At 44.7% G+C, this 19,265-nt stretch overlaps 1 long non-coding RNA gene across 2 annotated transcripts; it reads right to left on the bottom strand.

The window, feature by feature from the left end:
- Positions 1-5,557: 5,557 nt before the first annotated feature.
- On the bottom strand, positions 5,558-18,203 carry LOC129016134 (uncharacterized). 2 transcript variants are annotated; one of them, XR_008494734.2, is made up of 4 exons: positions 16,616-18,203; positions 15,346-15,425; positions 8,286-8,564; positions 6,802-7,920 (listed from the first exon to the last, which is right to left on the bottom strand). It is a non-coding gene; the product is annotated as an uncharacterized LOC129016134 (long non-coding RNA). The 2 variants fall into 2 exon arrangements; XR_008494733.2 differs by lacking the exon at positions 8,286-8,564 and having other exon boundaries at positions 5,558-7,920.
- Positions 18,204-19,265: the final 1,062 nt, after the last annotated feature.

Here is a 19,265-nt window from a genome sequence, read left to right as displayed (position 1 = left end):
AGGCGGGAGAATCACTTGAACCTGGGAGGCAGTGGTTGCAGTGAGCTGAGACTGCACCACTGCAGTCCAGCCTGGGCAACAGAGGGAGACCCTGTCTCCAAAAAAAAAAAAAAAAAAAAAAAAAAAAAAAAACTGGTAGTAGAATTAGCATCTGAGAGTTGGCGTAGAAACCGGGGCAAATTCTGAAGCTGATTCTAGTGACTAAAAGAGAGTGAAAAACACATGGGGGGCAGGAGGCAGCCACACAGAAAGTGGGTTTCAAACTGGGAGGGTCAGAGTGGGAGAGGATAGGGCTGAGGGAAGTGGTTGGCGTGCACAAGGGAGAGGGAACCCAGTCTGGAGTCTGTGGGTCAAGACAGTTTAGTTACAACTCTTCCTTCCATGTGAAGTCTTTTCCTTTCCTGTTCCTTAAGGCAACCACATTTTCAGCAGCATTTTGACATCAGTGAGTTTGTCTCTGGCCTCTGCACCCTCTCCCACTTCCTGGTGTCCATCCTCCACTCCTCCGTGACCCTCATCTGAGCCACCCTTAGGCTTTTGCTGCAACTTCTCTCCCATGTCTGTCTGCGCTCCTGCTGAGACTCACTCCCCTTCTCTCTCTGCCCTGCTTGTCAAGCTCCAGGCAGTCCTGCAGATGAGCTGAACATTCTTGAGAAGGAAAGGACTTCTATTGTGTAGAAATGATCAGTCAGCCTGGTTCTTCTTCCAGAAGGGTTTGCATTCTGAGAGGACACTTGTCAGCCAAGAGAAATCTATAACTGGTGAATCTGAAGTCATACAACATGAAAGCAGTGAAGTGGAGTGGGAGGGAGGGAGGAGAGAAGAGGGAGATTTTTAGGCAGTCAGGTGAGCATTAGGCAGATTGATTCTGCCCAAGAATCTTCCCTGAGATGCACCCCTCAGATTTGGGGCTGCTTGCCCAAGCTACAGGTTTTCTAAAAGCTCTAGATTTTCACTGCACTTCCCACTGCTATGGTAGGAACTAGCATACTGGACACTGGGGGACAGGAAAAATGCTAGTAAGATCAGCTAAAATCTACTGAGTACTCCCTGGGTGCCAAGGAGTGCTCTAAGTATTTTAATGCACACTATCTTTTAAGCTTCACAGCAATCTTATGAAGAAGATGCTGTCACTCATCTTTCCTTGTATTACAGATGAGGAAACTGAGGCATGGAGAGGCTGGGTAACTAGAACCAAGCCCTGTTGCTAAATGTGGCAGAGCCAGGATTTGAAGCGTGCCTAGCTGACCCAGCACCTCCATCTTTGACCTTGACTTTCTGCTGCCTATGAAGGCAGAGAAAGAAAGGGCAGCTTACAGGCACATAGCTTTGTAGCCTGGTAGCTTTGCATCTGTGTCTTCCAGTTAAGGGGATCTGAGTTGAGCTAAGGAAGTGAGGATGAGGAAGAAGAAGAACTCGGTAAAGACAAAAGCCAGAAGGGATGCAGCTGGCAGAAGGGAGCAGGCTCAGATGTTAAGCTAGCCAGAGGGGCAAAAAGGGCTGGTCAGGGAGTGGCTAAGAAGACATTTCTACAGGAGAAAGACCAAGGATTCTTCACTGACAGAGCCTGGAAGAAGATGAAGTGGGGAAAGACTTTGCACATGGATGGGATTGAGGTGATGACTTTAACAGGAATGAGGTAGCAGCCAAGGCATGGCGATGTGAGGGAAGGAGGGAGAATGGAGAGGTGGATAGGGCTGACTGCCATACACTTCTCTAGAAAGGTGAGCTTTCTGCAAAGAGGAGAATCGGATGGTCATAGAAGCTGAGCAGGCAAAAGATTCTCTGGTTATGATTATCTGAGAAATCATTCTTAAAATATAAGGCTGTGGGCCATGCACCATGAGCCTGGCTCTGTACGAGGTATTTTACGTGCATCATTCTAATTCTCTCAACCCTTCAAGTTAGATAGTGATGCTTCCATTTTACCAAAGGAGGAAATTAAGCCCGGAATGGTTAAGTGACCTGCCCCAGATCATGCCATTAGTAAATTACAGAGTGGGAATGTAAAACCAAGATGAGTTTGCTGCATTACTTAAGCACAGGCTAAGCTGCTGTGACACAGACATCCAAAGACCAGTGAGTTAGATAAGATGGAAGCTTATTTCTCTTTCGTGTAATAGACTAGAGATCAGAGGCCCATGAAAGTGGAGTGGCTCTGCTCCACAATGTCATGTCGTTTCAGACATCTGAATTTCTTCTGTTGTATGGCTTTGTGACATCTTAAGGTATTGTCCTCATCTGCACAGGTGAAGCTGGGTCCTTAGAATTCCGGTGTTCTTGTGGGAAAAACTCCAAGCAAATGGCCCTATTGTGAATAATATGAGCTTTAATGAGATTGCTGTTGCTGCCATTGGATTGTCTGAGCTTGGTCATCATCTCATATCCAGCTGCAAGGGTGACCAGAGAACCTGCAGTCAGGTGGCTGTGTGCCCCAGTGACACCAGGGCTCACATAGTAAAGGAAGAAGACTGTCAAAGCTTTTGATATTTTGGCCACATAATGTTGTCTCTGCTTTTGCAGATGAGATGCTGTGCTGGACAACGCTGCATTTGGGCTTGGGCTTGGGCTTATGAGAGGACCGTGGGGAGGCAGAGCAATGATGTTGTTAGGATTAAATGGCAACCAGGCTTCTGTTATTTCTGGAAGGTATTTTTCCATGACTCAAAGAGTGGGAGGAGGGGAAAAGTTCCTTGCTGTTGAGATATTTGACTCTTGGAGAAGGTTCAGAAGAGCTACCTTGGGAGTCAGAGGAAGGCTCACATTTTCTAAATATTAACATAACTCAGAATCAACATGGAAAAAATTTAAGTATGCAAAGTACAAGGAAGAAAATCAAAATTACCTGCTGTTTCTCCACCCAGAGAGACCCCTGATTAGTGACCTTTCTCCTAAACAGACAGGCGCGTATACCTTTTATTTTTTGCAACATTTGAATGATGCGAACATACAGTTTTGTGTCTGCTCTTTTTCCTGTCTGGGACCATGAGCAGCTGCCTTTGGCTATGGGGAGAAGAAAAGCTTACTTTCCTCTAATGCTCTGTGTGGCAGCTGTGCATTGACTACTGACTGCAGTGTGAACAGATGAATAGGTGTACAGCACCGGGGGCTCCACCCAGGGCCCTGGGGTGGCCCCACATGGGAGGCCTAAGCAGGCAGAGGTGGGGTGGAGAGTGGTGGGCCGATGGGGGCTCTCCAAGGTCCTCCTCCTCCCCAGGGCCTCCCACACTGCACAGCTCCAACTCCTTGGAACTGTCACTTCCAACATGTTATTTTCCCATTTCTCTAGATCCTAAGAACCACTGCCTGTTTAAGCCAGCAAAGGAGATGTCTCCTGCGATGCCAGGGCTGGGAAGGGAAGGGACTGAAGATTGCCTGATCTGACTCTTACTCCCCAGCCAGTGGAGGCACAGCGGGTCTGCCGTGGGCTCAGGTGATGTGTAATTGGCAGATGGTCTCTCCGCATTCATGCTCTCCCCACCTGGTACTAGGAATAGGAAAGGCCAACAGCCTGCCTCACCTCAGAGCTGAGGCAGCCTCCATCCCATCGGGTCACCCCTGGTTTCTGCAGTCTTCTCCTGCCACCCATGCAGTCAAGAGGTGCAGAGGCCCCAGGCGTGACGAGCCTGTCTTCATTCTTAGGTGGACAGGTGGCACGTTTCTTTCTCTCCAGAGCCTCAGAACATCTCACAGAGGCATGGCATCATCTCTGTCTTAAAACTTCCCAGACAAGGGGATCAGCCTCTCTTCTAGGGGGAAGCCAGGTTGTCCTCACAGGTGAAAGGCCTTGTCCTTGAGCTGCTGATGAGCAGAGCCTGGGGCGTGTCTGTCCTCCCCTCCCAGCCCAATGAGCCCATGCTGAAGCAAAGGGTGGAAGGAAGCTTGTTCCCAGCTTTAGGCTTAGCGATGTGCTCAGCCTCCTCTTTGGTCTTTGTGTACCTTTGGCATAGATATTGGAACTTCCCGAGAAGACAGGAGTGAGCTGTGGGGGAAGGAACGACGTCTCCTTCAGGAATCGTTGCCAGCACTTGGGTCATGAAGCCCTTCTCTGTGTCTCCTCCGGCTGGAATACTCATCACGTCCTCTTAGCTGATAACAATAGCTGACTTTAATATGTATAGTGCTTCCTATATATGTGTATGTGTGTATATATATTACTTTTAAAAATGATTTGTTGTATATTTCATAAATGAAGTAAAAATTCATAACAATCCTGAAATAAAGGTCAGTTGGATACATCAAATGAAGTTATTTAATCTATTTACATGGTTTGACATATATGTAAATTAATAGAGCTAAAGAAAAGAATGGCAGGCATGGACCTCTTCAATAACTGCAGGAATCGTTCAGCACCATGCCAAAATATTGAACCAAAAGCTTTCAGTCCTGAAGTTTGTTGTATGAGCTAGAACGTTATCATGATGATCATTCTGAGGCTTGCACAAGGAGAACACAGGTGTGCTGTTGTCGTGTTATCAACAGGAAAAAAATCACTTTGTGTGTGTGTGTGTGTGTGTGTGTGTGTATGTGATAGAGTCTTGCTCTGTCGCTCAGGCTGGAGTGCAGTGTTGTGATCTTGGCTCACTGCAACCTCTGCCTTCCGGCTTCAAATGATTCTCATGCCTCAGCCTCCTAAGTAGCTAGGATTACAGGTGTGCACCACCACGCTGGCTAATTTTTTTTGTATTTTCAGTAGAGACAGGGTTTCGCCATGTTGGTCAGGCTGATCTTGAACTCCTGACCTCAAGAGATCCGCCTGCCTCCATCTCCCAAAGTGCTGGGATTACAGGCATGAGCCATGGTGCCCGGCCCCAAGTTGTTTAATCATTTTTAGCTCAGGGGCAGACAAATATTTACTTTCCTACTCAAAATGCATAATAAGGTAAACTGAGTTCATAAATATTAGTGACGGGGTAATAGAGTTTACCAGATGCTCAACTCAGACCATAGAGGGGTCTTCCATATGTAGTGCAAGTGCCAAAAAAGGCAAATGGGGAAAGTTTACAATATCATAATACATTAAACTATTATATATGTATATGCTTGCTGTGTCTATTATGTATGTAGTAATATAGTGCTTGCTATATGATTACTATACTCTTTTATATATCTGCATACTGTGTATATGCTTACTATATATTGCATATCTATGATAAGCACTATGGTAGTTATGTAGTAAGCACTATAATAATGTGTATATGTATGATAAACACTATATATATTATAATATATAGCACTATTCTAAGCACTTTGCAGCTATTCATCTATTCAGTTATCAATCTTCACAACAAACTATGAGTGGGTTCCATTACGATTCCATTTTAAGATGAGGAAATTGAGGCCCTGTGCCAGCTAGTTATATTTGCTCCCACAGATCCATTTGCCCCCCCTCCTCTGGCATGCTCTCCACCCCAGGAGCCAGGTCTAGCTAGACCACACAGACAAGCTTCTGTGTTCTGTACTTTTGGTTGGGTTTAGCCAGTGAGGAGCCTCATCAGGAGAATGGAGGGAGAGAAGGGAGAGTGAGGACGTGTACCCGTTACCCTGGTTTCCTCCCTACAAGATGACGGTAACTGTCTGGGTTCCCCCACCTGAGGACATGGCTGCTTTCAGAACAAGGCTCTGCAGCCTCTCTCTCCCTTTGTTCCTTCTGGCCCAGTGCTGGGGACAGCACTAACACTGCTCGCCCTGTGTCCCTGTACTGGCGCCTGTGTTTTCCCCATGCTCCAACCACATCTTTAAAATGATCGTTTATAAATACCCCCTCCAATGACCCTAATTTGGTGTTCCATCTGTTTCCTACTGAAACTCTGGCTGATACGGCCCCTATGGGATTTAACTCTTGCACAAGATCTTCCAGCCAGGAAGGGACAGAGCTGAGGTCTGAACCCAGGCAGTCTGTCCTGGTGTCTGTGCTTCTAACCACCACCTAAACCTCTCCATGGAAAGAGCACTGGTCAGGAACCCAGGGTGCTGGTTTGTGCTCTTCTGCCAACTGGCTGTGCAGCTTTGAGCAAATAATGAGATCTCAGCTTCTGTTTCTCAGGCATACAATGAGGTGGTTGCAGTTCCTTTTTGTTCTAACACATGGCTTCCCAAATTCCCACTGTAAGTCAGTCTCTTGCAGCCGTGCGTTTCCTAGGGCCTTTCGTTGCTATTAGTTGTCGCTGTGAAAGCACAAGTTACATTCAACTCCCCAAAACAACTGAGGACACAATTTGCAGGGGCAGTGTTGTACTAAATAAAGCTGTACTCCATTGTGAAGGTGTTCCGCCTCAGGAAACCGCTCTTTTCTCATTCTAGTTCAAATGTGCGTCCCAATTTGCTTGTCTTGTTTATTTATGTTCCTTCCCTCTGAACTCCATTTAATTAAATAACCAAAAAAAAAAAAAAGCTGTATTCACTGTGAGTTGCCGTCTTCATTCAGAAAAATGCTGAGCACACCAAAAGCCAGCAAAGTTCTTGTTTTTGCAACTCAGTGAAGCCTGCTTTCTTTTTCATAAGCACCAAATGACTGCATGCATGCCAACCACAGAAATTAGGATTTGGTTTTGGTTGGGAAAAACGATCATTGACCTGAATCAAATGTCAGTTTTACTCTAGGTGCAAGAATTTTGTGATTGAAGAATACTGTTCAGGGATAGGTTCTGCCCATCAGTTTCCCAGGGAGCTGGGCACAGTGGGTTTGAGCAAATAGCATGAGGGAGGCTTGAATGGGACTAAAGGGGGCACAGTGTTGGGACACACCACATGGGAGACAGGGAACACAGCTTGGAGAGATCTTGTGGATGCAAACACCACAAAGGAGGATAACTCACATGTAATCCTGCTGCCGCCATCCCCAGCCTAACACCAAGGCAGGGGAAGGCTGAGAGATACAAGATTGATAGCATGTATTTAATGTGAAAAATGTTGGAGGGTCTTAGTGGACCACAAGTTCACAGAGTAGGTGATCCTCGAAGACAAAGAGGTCAAGGTCCAAAAACTTGAAGTTTTCGTCCAAAGTTATAAGGCTTGGGCAAAGCCAAGACTCAAACTCAGACTTTTTTACTGTAAAGTCCATGCTCATTCCTTTACACTGTAGCTTCCCAGACCTGGAGAATCGAAAATATGTGTAGATTCTCAGGCCCCATTCCTGACCTCCTGAATCAGAAAATTCACAAGGATAGCTTAGGAATCAATATTTTTGCTTTGGAATGCATCAAAAGGATACAATGTTGAGATCAGCACCTAAATAATCAGGGAACAGGCAGAGTATATGGGACCCCAGTAGAAACTAGAGTGGCCATTAGTTGATAACGGCCAAAACTGAGTGATGAGCAAATCGGGTTAATTTTGCTATTTTCTCTACTTAATAGGCATTGCGAGAGGGACTCAGTAAAGTGTCTCTAAAAGCGACATAAGTATTATCTTTTTCCCAAACAGCAGAGCTGTCACCATCAAGCGTTATGAAATGTGGGAAGCAAAGGGCTGGAAGAATCTCGAAAAGTCCAATCTCCCCACTGCATGCTGGCATCATCGCCGTAACCACTCTCCTCAAGAAGATCATCTGTTTGGGGCAGGATTTGTTCTTTTCCTGGGCTTACTAAATAACCAGCAGAAGGAAAGTTTGGCACATTGGATGTTTTCTCGGGCTTAGCACAACCAGCTCCACCTGCCCAACAGCACACGAAGAGAGTCAACACTGCAACACCTGACATAGGCAGGGGCCAGCCACCCCGGTGTTGGCAAGCAGCCCACCCAGGAGACAGAACTCCAGGTCTGCGTGACGGTTCACATCATGTGCTGGGCCAGCGGGTGGCAGTGGCAGCAGAGCGCACAAACATGCTGGCTTTGGGGAGGTGCAGACCTAGCACCAAGTCTGATTTGGTCATTGCTGTGGGCACGTTGTCAAATCTCTGGGAGCCTCCGTTTTCTTATCTGTAAAATGAAAATAATAATACAGTTGAGCATCTCTACTCTAGAAATCTGAAATTGAAAATGCTCCAAAATCCAAAACTTTTTGAGCATCAACATGACACCACCAGTGGAAAATTCCAACCTGGCTTCATGTGACAGGTTACAGTCACAACTTTGTTTCATGCAGTAAAGTATTTAAAATATCACATAAAATCACTTTTGGGCTATGTGCTGCATATAAGGTATATCTGAAACATAAATGAATTTCATGTTTGGACTTCAGTCCCATCCCCAAGATATCTCATTATACATATGCAAATATTCCAAAACCTGAAAAAATCCAAAACACTTGTGGACCCAACCATGTCAGATAAGGGATATTCCACCTGTGATACTGCTGGTGTCCTGGCTTGGGAGGATTTCTGGAGGTGGTGCACAGGAAGCATTTAGCAGAGGGTCTCATGCATGAGGAATGGGAGTTATTCTTCTTATGGAATCTGCTCTCTGGCTCTCCGGCCTCCCTGGAGCAGAGGCTGCCCAGTCTCTGTCTGCAGCCCCATCTTCCACTTCAGTGTGCTCCAGTTTCAGTGTGCTCCAGCGGACTCTGGGACCCAGAGCTGCATCTCTTTGCCTAAAGCCTTTCTCTGTAGCCATAGAAGGTCATTCTGCCTCCAGGCAAGGAAGTCCAGGAGGAAAATTAATGACAGAAACAGTCTTTGAATCCTGCATGGAAATACTGAATCCTCTCCCACCCACAAGGTGTGTGTGTTCTGCTGGCTCCCAGCTCCCTGTGGCATTAGGCTGCTATTACCCACAGCCATGGCTGCTGTGATAACACACCCTGTACCGGCCGCATCCCCTCTCCTGTCTCATTTCACTACTCCCCTAATGATGTTTTCCTTCACCTCCCGAAGAAGCAACATGTGCTTGAGTCCTTTCCCAGGGATTGCTTCTGGGGGTAACTCAAACTAAGGCACTGCCCACTACCCGCCACATTCTCCCAATTTCTTCAGCATCTCAGGCTCCTTACTCAAGCTGACTTCAGATCTCATGTCTCCCGCCTCCGGCCCTTTTGGTGGTGGCCGCTGTGTGCCATGGCCAGATATCCAGATATCCAGTGGAGGCCCCTCATCACAGCTGTGGCAGATGTGAACTGCGTGCCCCTGCCTTAGGTGCAGCCTGCGTGGGGTTCCTCCCCACGGTCTAAAGCCTCTGAGGTGCTCCCTGCATTCCTGCAGGTAGGCTGAGTTTCTTGAAGAAATGGGGAATGTGCTTCTTTCCCCCAGCTCTGTCATCTGGATTCTAAAGCAGCCCACTTGGACCCAGCCCAGATGAACCCTACAGTCTCCTGTGGTGCTAGCTGGCTCAATAACATATCTTTAGTTGCCCAATCCACCTCCCAAATAAATCACTGTGCTCAAATCTTTGCCTTGGGATCTGCTTTGGGGGCTCCCCAAACTAAGACAGCTGGTGTTTGAAGCGGTCTTGGTAGCAGAGTTTTGTGGGATTCTGCTCTTGGATCCTTTGCTGCTCAGAGGGCAACAAGGCCCCGGTTTTCGGTGGTAAGTGGGTGGTGATGACCCCTTGGCATGCCTTGTAATTGTTAAGAATGTCTTCACTTGGTGAATAAGCTACTGCAGCTCCACCCAGTAAGCAGCCGGCATGCCAGGGTGGACGCAGGTCTTTGGTACACTGCTCTCTGATGCTGCGGCTAGGAATTCCCACCTACCACATTTCTGCCCTGCCAGTGGCTCCCAGTTAGGCTCTGGGGTGGGGGGCAATGGGAAGCTGGAGGAAAACTGGAGGCTAGACAAGAAATAAGGGACATGCTCCTTCTCGCCTCCTCCCTTCCTCTGGTGTCAGGCTCATCCCAGCAATGATGCATCACCTTTGCACTCACAACACTTGGTTTCAATAGCAACAATTGGTTCCAGTTAATGGCTTTGCCCAAACCGGCTTCATGGCACACCTCAGGGATACAAGCACCAGTTAGCTGGTGCCCTCTACTTAGACAAAACTCTTTCCTGTGTGCCCCCCCAGTACTGGGATGAGAGCTGCTTCCTGCCATTACCATCTCTGTGATACCTCAGTGAGGGTGGCCAGCAGTCCTGGTCTGCCTGAGACTAAAGTTTTTCCCAGAGCACAGTGCTTTAAGTGCTAAAACTAGAACAGTCCTGGGCAAACTGGGATGGTTGTTCACCCTATCTCAATGTGCCCATTTAGACCTGTCTGGTTCCTCAATTCTTGTTACTAAATTTTCTCTGTAAAAATAACTAATGTGGTTTAAAACTCCTGGCTGGGCTGGAGCCTGGTTGATACAGGAAGAAGTGCAGGTGCTAGAGGATGCACCAGCTTGTGCAATAATATCACTAGCATTTGAGAGCTATGGTGGTGACAGCACATACAAGTGCAGTGGAGATGATTGTTAGGTGCATCAATGCCCTGAAGGGAGAAAATAGCCCAGCCTGAGTCAGCTAACAATCAAAACAAGCACAGAATTAGAAGCCAGAAAATCTCTATGACAGCAGGTAACACCTAAAGCCAGTCCTGATGCACTGCCAAGATAGCGCCTTACAGCTTGCAAACAATAATGACCTCCTGTTAATGCCAGAACTGCCTTGGCAGCAAAAAGGGTAGAACGTCTAGCAAGGTAGGCATACAAAAATAGATTTATTATGTAAGACCAGAGAATCTACCAATTAACCAGTCTCTGTAACTGGATGGCACAACCTGCTGAAAACTAAGCTTATGATCTGATAAAAGAATAGCAAAGTCTGAATTTATGGCTCCAGCAAATGTTCTGTGTCAAAGCCAAGGGGCTGATAAGGAGGAAGAGACCTGAGGACCTGAAATGAGGACTTCCAGGTAGATGTGCTTGAGAACCTTCAATCCTCAGATTCCCTGGAACTTTCTCGGCTTGCAGAAGTGGCCCACTTCCCTTGCAGAGAGAAAAAGCCTTCCCTTACCCCAAGACCATACATAGCCCTCACTTGAGGCAGAGGCTTTCTGAGATGATGAGTGCCCTTCTCAAGATTTCCTCCACCAGCCCTCACAGCTTCTAGACCAGGGGTCAGCAGACTTATTTTGTAAAGAGACAGCAAAAAATTTAGGCTTTGTGGTTTGTACAGTATTTGCCATAATGATTCAACTCTTCCATTGTATCACAAAGGCAGCATAGACAATATGTAAACGAATGGGTATTTCAGTAAAACTTTATTTACAAAAACACACAATATTTGACACATGGGCCATAGTTTGCCAATCCCTGTTTAGGCCAATAATTGGTATATACCTTGGAATGTTAGATGAGAGAAGTACTGCCATTGTTTCAGAAAGGGATGTAACATCTAGCTAATGTGTACCAACATGACCCAGGAAGACATGTTTGGGGCTGAATTTTGAGAATGTTGGACTGAAGGAGAGTTTATGGATATGAGGGCTGTCTCCTGTGGCTCAGGATGTAGTGTCCTGGCAAGAATACCTAAAGCCAGTCCTGATGCACTGCCAAGATAGTGCCTTACAGCTTGGAAGCAATAATGACCTCTTGTTAATGCCAGAACTGCCTTGGCAGCAGAAAGGGCAGAATGTCTAGCGAGGTAGGCATACAAAAATAGATTTATTATGTAAGACCAGAGAATCTACCAATTAACCAGGCTCTGGGAGAGCCCAGAGGGTTTGCTCTCCATTAGCAATATAAGGAATATGTCGGTTAGGTGGCAAATCAACATTGTTGAGAAACTTCCACTGATTGACCTTTCTAGGCTGCTATAGGTCTGGGCTCCCTCTTAGTGTCATTGGGTATGATGGGTGTCAAGAAGGGCACAGCACAGTTGGCAGCACTCACCCATCAAAGGCAAAGTAGACAAATGATTGTAACAGCAGCAAAGTTAGAAGGACAATCTGGGTTCTTATCTGCAGGAATCAGGGAGTAGTAACTAATAGACTGTGGTGTTCCTAGCAGTGAGACTGGAACATATTGTTTGAACTATGTAACTAAAGATCAAAAGCTGATGAGCAGAAGGCTGATGTCAGCTGCTGCAATGAAAAATCTTGATACTTTGCCCAGTTTCCAGACCTGAGCCACTTATCAGACTCAGAGCCTGTATTGAAAGGGAGGCTGGGTACCCCTGAGAAATGACCTTGTATTGCCACATTAAGCATACACAGTAGTGATACCCCCTATCTATTACCAAAAAGATCTATGGGCATTTCTCCTGAGGACTCAGATATTTGAAGAGCTGTGGACACAAGATCTGAGCTAAAGCTGATACGATGGGACCACTGCCATCATAACACCCTCTGTTGATGTGAGGAAAGTCCTGGCTTCAAATCTGTCTCATAGTGAGGCCAATGGATCTATGCCCTAGCTGCTGTTCATTTTCCTGGTCTCTGAGTTCATAATCAAAATAGACATACTTAACAATGGGAGAACCTGTTATAAAATAAGAGCCATGATGCTACGAAATGCCTAGTGGAAGTTCTCAAAAATTCCTCACCCCAGCTAAGATAGAAAATCAGAAATACTGCCTCTTTCTGGATTAGAATGCCACCCTCCAAGGCTCAAGGAAGGCAGACTTTATAATGGTCCCCATCAAATCCCTAAATAATTTACTAGTCCCACCACACAAAAATGAGATGGCGCATTGCAGATGAAGATGGACTACTGACAAATTAACCAAGTGGTAGCCACAGTTACGAGTGCTGGAATAGATCAACACAACATCTATCACCAAGTATAATAATCTGCCAGAAGCATTCTCTCTCTCTCTCTCTCTCTCTCCTTGAGACAAGAGTCTTGCTCTGTATCTCAGGCTGGAGAGTACACTAGCATGATCTTGGCTCACTGCAACCTCCGCCTCCTGGGTTCAAGCAATTCTCATGCCTCAGCCACCAGAGTAGCTGGGATTACAGGCATGTGCCACCATGCCTGGCTAATTTTTTGTATTTTTAGTAGAGACGAGGTTTCAACACATTGGCCAGATTGGTCTCGAACTCCTGACATCAGATGATCTGCCCACCTTGGCCTCCCAAAGTGCTGGGATTACAGGCATGAGCCACCACACCTGGCCATGGCAGATGCATTTTCTTAAATTTCTATTAGGAGAGAGGATCAGAAGCAACTTGCCTTTACTAGTAATAGAAAACAAAATACATTCACAGCATTGGCCTAGAGCTCTGTGAATTTCCTATTGTTTGTCAAAATACAATTCAAAGGACTTTGGTTGTCTAGATATTCTGCAGAACATTCTGTTAGTCCACCATATTGAGGACATCATGGTAAGCAAACCCAGTTAACAGGAAACGGTAAGTATTCTGAATACCCTGGTAGGATTTATATGCATCAGAACATAGGGGATACACTCTAAAATCTTCAGGGACCTGCTACTTTGGCAAAGTTTTTAGAGGTCCAATGATTAGGGGCATTTCAGGATAGCCCCTCCAAGTTGTAAGACAAAGGCATAACACTTTTTAGAACACTTCAGATTTTGAAGATAGCATATACCACACTTAGAAATATTATTCCAACTCATTTACTGGATTTCAGTTTTGAACGGGACCCAGAGAATCTAAAAGCTTTCCTTCCTCAGTGAATTGACACCTTTATCATCATGTAATGTTACTTTTGATCCCTGGTATTAATTCTTTGTTCCAGAGTCTACTTTGTCTGATACTAACAATGTTACTCCAACATTCTTTTGATTGGTGATTTCATAATATATCGTTTTCCATGTTTTTACTTTTAAATTTTTTCTTTATATTAAAAGTATATTTCTTGTAAACAGCATACAGTTTTTTAAAAAAATTCAATATGACAATCTCTGCCTTTTAATTTGGGTGTTTAGACCATTTACATGTGATATATGTATTGATATGGTTTGTATCAGTACAAATATTTCTAATTATAGATTTAAATCTACCATTTTGCTGGTTGTTTTCTATTAGACTCACATGTTTCTCATTGCCTTTTTCTTCTTTTTTTACCTGCTTTTCAGATTGAGCATTCTATGTTTTCATTTTAGCTCTATACTCAGTTTATTAGTTATACTATTCTTTTTATTTTTAGTTGCTTTAGAGTTTACTGTGTACATATTTGATTTATCACAGTCTAACTTCAAATATTATGCCATTTCATTTAAAGTGCAAGAACTTTACAAAGCATACTCCTATATGTTTTATTATTGTTGTCAGAAACCCTAGAGTAGAGTACTTTGTGAGCATTTTTGCTTTAGGCCAGTGATAGGCACACTGATTTGTGATTGTGCCAATTCCAGCCTGCCACTGGTTATTGTAAATAAAGTTTTATTGGAATATAGCCATTTGTTTGCATGGCTGCCTTCAGGCTACAATGGCAGAGTTGAATGGTTGCAATAGAGACCACGGGCCCACAAAGCCTAAGATATCTACTATGTGGTCCTCTATAGAAAGTTTATCAATCCCTGCAAATAGTCAAGTATTTTTTAAGGCAATTAATAATAGGCAAAAATGACTTTTATAGTCACCATTTCTGAAATTCATTTCTTTTATAGATCTAAGTTTCTGACTGGCATCATACTCCTTCTGTCTGAAATACTTCCTTTAATATTTCTTACAGATGAGGGCTGCTAACAATGAGTTCTCTCAGCATTTATTTGCCTGAAAAAAGTCTTTATTTCACCTCCATTTAAAAATGTATATTTGTTAGGTGTGGAAATCTCTACTAACAGAAAATGTCTATCAGGACTTTAAAAGCCTTCCATTGCCTTCTGGCTTCCACTGTTTCTGGCCTCTTCCAACCAACTGGCATTTTAGCTGACTTTGCCTTACCTGCTTGTAAGGTGTCTGTGCTGGTCTCGCCTGCTCTGACACTGATGAGCCTGCCCTCATGCTTCCTGTCTTTGGAGGGGTTTGTCCTTCTTTGGAATTCTAGTTGCTTAGTTGCCCTGTGATGTCAGTCCTCTGATGAATTCAAGGAATGTTATCATTTTGTATTTCATTTGTCATATTCTTGTTGTTAGGGTAGAGGTGAAAAACTTTCTAACTCTCTACACAGAAGTGGAAATCAATCTAAGATTTTTAACAAAATGATTTAAGGCAGTCTTAAAGAGTTTGGTCCCAATACAAACTGAGTTATTTAACTCATTCAAACATTTAAAGTAAGATTTATAAATTTAATATATTTTATTTCCTTGTTTAGGTACTTCAATTACCTGATGGCTAAACCAATCCTTTCCAGATTTCTTAGGTAATTTTCATAAATTTAATGGATTACAATTATAAACAGAATGAATTCAGGTCTTTCTAAATGTTCCCATACCGTTTATAAACTTAAATAATTTCAAATTAAAAATCATGAGTTTAAATCACTTAATTTTAATATGAACCACAAAGTTGGTCTATTACTTGCATAGCCCCAAATCTCTTAAGTACTTCAAGAACATAGATACCAAAAATGAATAAAATACTTACGTCAAGAATTGTAGAGCCTGAGATTTCACTCTGCTTTCCAACTAACAAGTTTCATCGAAGCTGGCAAAAGACATGAGATCCTGGATCAGAGACAAAGAACTTTGTTACGTCAATAGCAGTAGACAGAGTATCAGCATTTACACCAGTTCCCCAAGTCCCAGTTCTCACAGGGTGATGTGAAGAGCCCAGAGACATCTTTACATGCAATGGGTTACAGGAGAGGAACCCCGAGCTTAGAGATCTGGAATCTTTTATAACAGGCAGTAAGTCCACTTGACCTTTGCATTGGAGGGAGACGTTATCTTTATTATATCAGAGAGCAAACCAACCTGCCCTTTGTTCTTGAAGGGCACCATCTCTGTCTTCCAAAGCTGTTCAGAAAAACACCCTCTGCTCACAAGACATGCAGAAATATGAGAGACCATGGAAAATTGTATCTCAACACCTTAACCACGAAATAATGTTACTATGAGTTGATTCCTCTGAAGTATTCTAAATTCAAATCTGGTGTTTGAAGGGTGTTCTCCTACTAAGGAAACAGTTGTCATTTCAAATAACTTTTGGATTATCTTCTCACACAACTTTTGTGGTTGTCTGTCCCAGCTGAGGAGTTTTAAGACCAGTGGATTTCTGGCTGGAATGTTGTCTTGCTTCTTGTTGGTAACCTTGACTGCCAGGCTGATCCAGTTTTATAGTCACTCTGCTAACATTCTCCCAACAGGGTATTCTCCCTGCCTGTGTCACCTACTCTTAATGTTATACAGGATCTCACTCCACTGATCTTCAACTCGGATGCCACACTCTTTGATTGGGTTCGGCACAACTATTTACTTCTTTGTTCTATTTCAAGTTCTTTTCACATCATCCCTATCTTTTAGACCACAAACCTCGGAGATATGTTTAACTTTACAGTCTCAATTGTTAAGAATATTTGATTCGATTCTTTCATGGGATAAAAGAGGGTAACTTCTCACTTAATTCTCTCTTTCAGTTCTAGAAAGTGCTAAGAGTACCAACTTGGCTGAGGGAAAGAGGAAATTCTTCCTGTGAAGGTCTCTGTCTCAGAGACATAACCGTTATGGCAGCAGCCCAGGTGCTGTGGCTGGGAGTTGGGTGCTTCTGTCCACTCCAGAAGAACTATGGGCCCCTGGAAGGTGCTTCTCCTCAATCTGCTGTGCACATCAGCGGCAGCCCCACCCCTACCCCAAGAGGACCACCTGCCATGGAGGCTGAGTCCAGCCAGGAGTCCAACCAGCACCTGGATGTTTACCTTTACAGCACCAAGGCAGCTCCTAGGGAGAGGCGAGCTCTGACTACACCCAGATCCATTCCCCAAGTTCCTCTTTCTTCCCTCCAGCGGATCATTAATCTCCCAGGACACATGCTGCATGCTAATTGTGCTCATAATGGGAAATGAGTCACAGAGAAGGGTTACCACTGTGGTGACATGGAGCTACCTTTTTATAGGTACATGGTTTTAATGGGAATGTGAGAAGGAATCACTGCCCTAAGGCAGCCTCTGGTTTGACTAGCTTGAAACAACCAAGGTTTCTCCCCATTTCAAATTCTAAATTAATTATAGCCTAAGCTTAGCATCTTAGTCAGCCTTCATTATCCATTCAGTTTGAAGGCCATTACCGACCACAGAGCATCCGGCTCCACCACACAGCGGCACGTCTGTACTCTCAACTCATGGTGTAAAACTTGAGCTGCTATCTCATTTCCCTCAGTTAATAGCAAAATGAAGAGTACCCTGGGGGAAGGAGACCTGTCAATGGCAAGATAGTCTCACATCCGGGCTGGCAGGGTTTTACTCTTCTCACAGAACTGCAGGAGGAAGGGGCGCCCTCACTGGGAGCTTTATCGGGGACTCCAGCTGAGCCTGAGCTCCAGGGCAATGTGGAGCAGTCCTGAGAAGATGTCTCAGTTTCACAATTACTTCGTTGCCAGAATGCACAGAAAACTGGGGTGCTCTTATTTCTGCTTTATGAGACTCCTTGTTGTGAAAAGGGTCTGGGATTCTAGGGACTGGAAAGCAGGTATTGTTGATGGGAACCAGCAGATTTGAGCTGTAGTCCTGTCCCCACTGCTCACTGACATCATCCTTGGATGAGTCACTCAATCTATTAGTTTACTAATTCCTGAGAGGATGTAATTCTTCCTGCCTTCCCTATATCTCAGGGTTGTTGTTGGAGTCTAACTAAATAATAGGTTAGTAAATAAGAATGCACTCTGTGAAGTATTGTCTTCCTTATTCTAAGCTGGAGTCCAGAGAGTTGGTTCTGTTTTTAGGACAGGACAGAGCTGGCTTGCTCAGGGGTTGAGAACAAAGCTACCCGGGTTCTTGGTCTGAAACTGTATTCAAGAGCTAGAAAGACTGGTCATGGCATTCTACCTATGGAACCTATGTTGTCTTAGAAGTGGAAGAAAAGGGGAGTCTTCCCTGCCTAGCTGTGAGAGCATAGGTAAGCCACCTAAGTAAGCGAGTTTACCAAGGAAGAGAGTGCAGTGAGAAAGAGAAGACAGCAGGCTTGGGAGCAGGAAAGAAGAGAGATGGAAGCAAAGGACTGAAAGATAAGGGGCATCCAAGACTACATGGGGTTGGCTCTGTCCTCAAGCTGTATCTGGAATCCCAATGCTTCTCACCTCTGCTGCCACCTTGCATAGCCATCGTCTGCAGAGGTTCCTGAGGGTTGTCCTGGCTCTCATCCTCAACATGTCCTACCATTTGTTTTTGACACAGAAGTCAGAGCAAGCAGCATTTAGACAGCCCAGTTCCTCACAGAGCCCTCAGTAGCTCCTTAGTCTACTCAGGGTAAAAGCCAAAGTCTTGACAGAAGCCTGTGAGGCCATCCTCTCAGGACTTACCTTTTGCCACTCTCTCCCCTGTCACCCACCCAGTCATATGAGCTTCCAGGTTGATGCAGGCTGTTCTAGGCTGTTCCAGGCTGCTCCAGTTTGCTGCAGACCATTCCAGGCTGCTTCAGGCTAGTCTAGGCTGTTCCAGGTTGTTCTAGACTGTTCCAGGCTTTTCTAGGCTGTACCAGACTGCTCCAGGCTGTTCTAGGTTGTTCTAGGCTGCTCCAGGCTGTTCTAGGCTTCTCCAGGTTGTTATAAGCTCTTCCAGGCTGCTTCAGGCGCTCCTAGGCTGCTCCAGGCTCTTCTAGGCTGTTCCAGATTGTTATAGGCTGTTCCATGCTGTTTTTACGCTGCTCCTCAGTCAGTGCCTTAGTCAGCAAACCAACTTTGCTTTTCCCCCCAAACCTCTGGTGATTCCCCAGGAATCATTCACATCTTTGTTCTGATGTCATTTTCATAATAAGGCTTCTCAGGAAGACCACTGCAAACTCCCCAGCTCTCTATGTACCTATCATTTCCTCTTACTTGTCTTTCCCATAGCACTTAACACCTTCTACAATGCCATAACTTTTATTCATTTATTACATTTATTGTTTATTTTCTGTCAGATTCCTCCTCTTCTCACCCCTCCCAGCCCCTCACTCCGCCACCCTCACCCCTAGAATGGAAATTTTGTGAGGGCGGTGGTTTTTTTCTGTCTGTTTCTTTTCACTGATGTATCCCAGGGACCCAGAACACTGCCGGGCACATGTGAAGTATTTAATAAATATTTGTGGAGAGTGAATAATTTTGTGGAAGGTAAGAGTGGAGACTGTCTCAGGAAAGAGATGGAATTTCACGGTGTCCACACTTCCAAATGCTTCAGAGAGATCAAGGTGAGAACTGAGATTAGATGGTCAACATGCACCTTAAATATAGCAGTATCAGTAGTATATTCGGACTGAACAGATTGTGGGGATGATGAGATGAATAAATGGTATACAAGTGCAGGCAAGATAAATGTTCACAACTCATCTAGGAAATGCAAGAGTGAAGGACTGTGAGTAATTTGAATGCTAACG

Source organism: Pongo pygmaeus, chromosome 1 (genome assembly GCF_028885625.2).
Source record: "Pongo pygmaeus isolate AG05252 chromosome 1, NHGRI_mPonPyg2-v2.0_pri, whole genome shotgun sequence".
Taxonomy (NCBI): Eukaryota; Metazoa; Chordata; class Mammalia; order Primates; family Hominidae; genus Pongo; species Pongo pygmaeus.
Note: the sequence above shows the minus strand (reverse complement) of the source record. Positions and strands in the feature narration are given on the sequence as shown.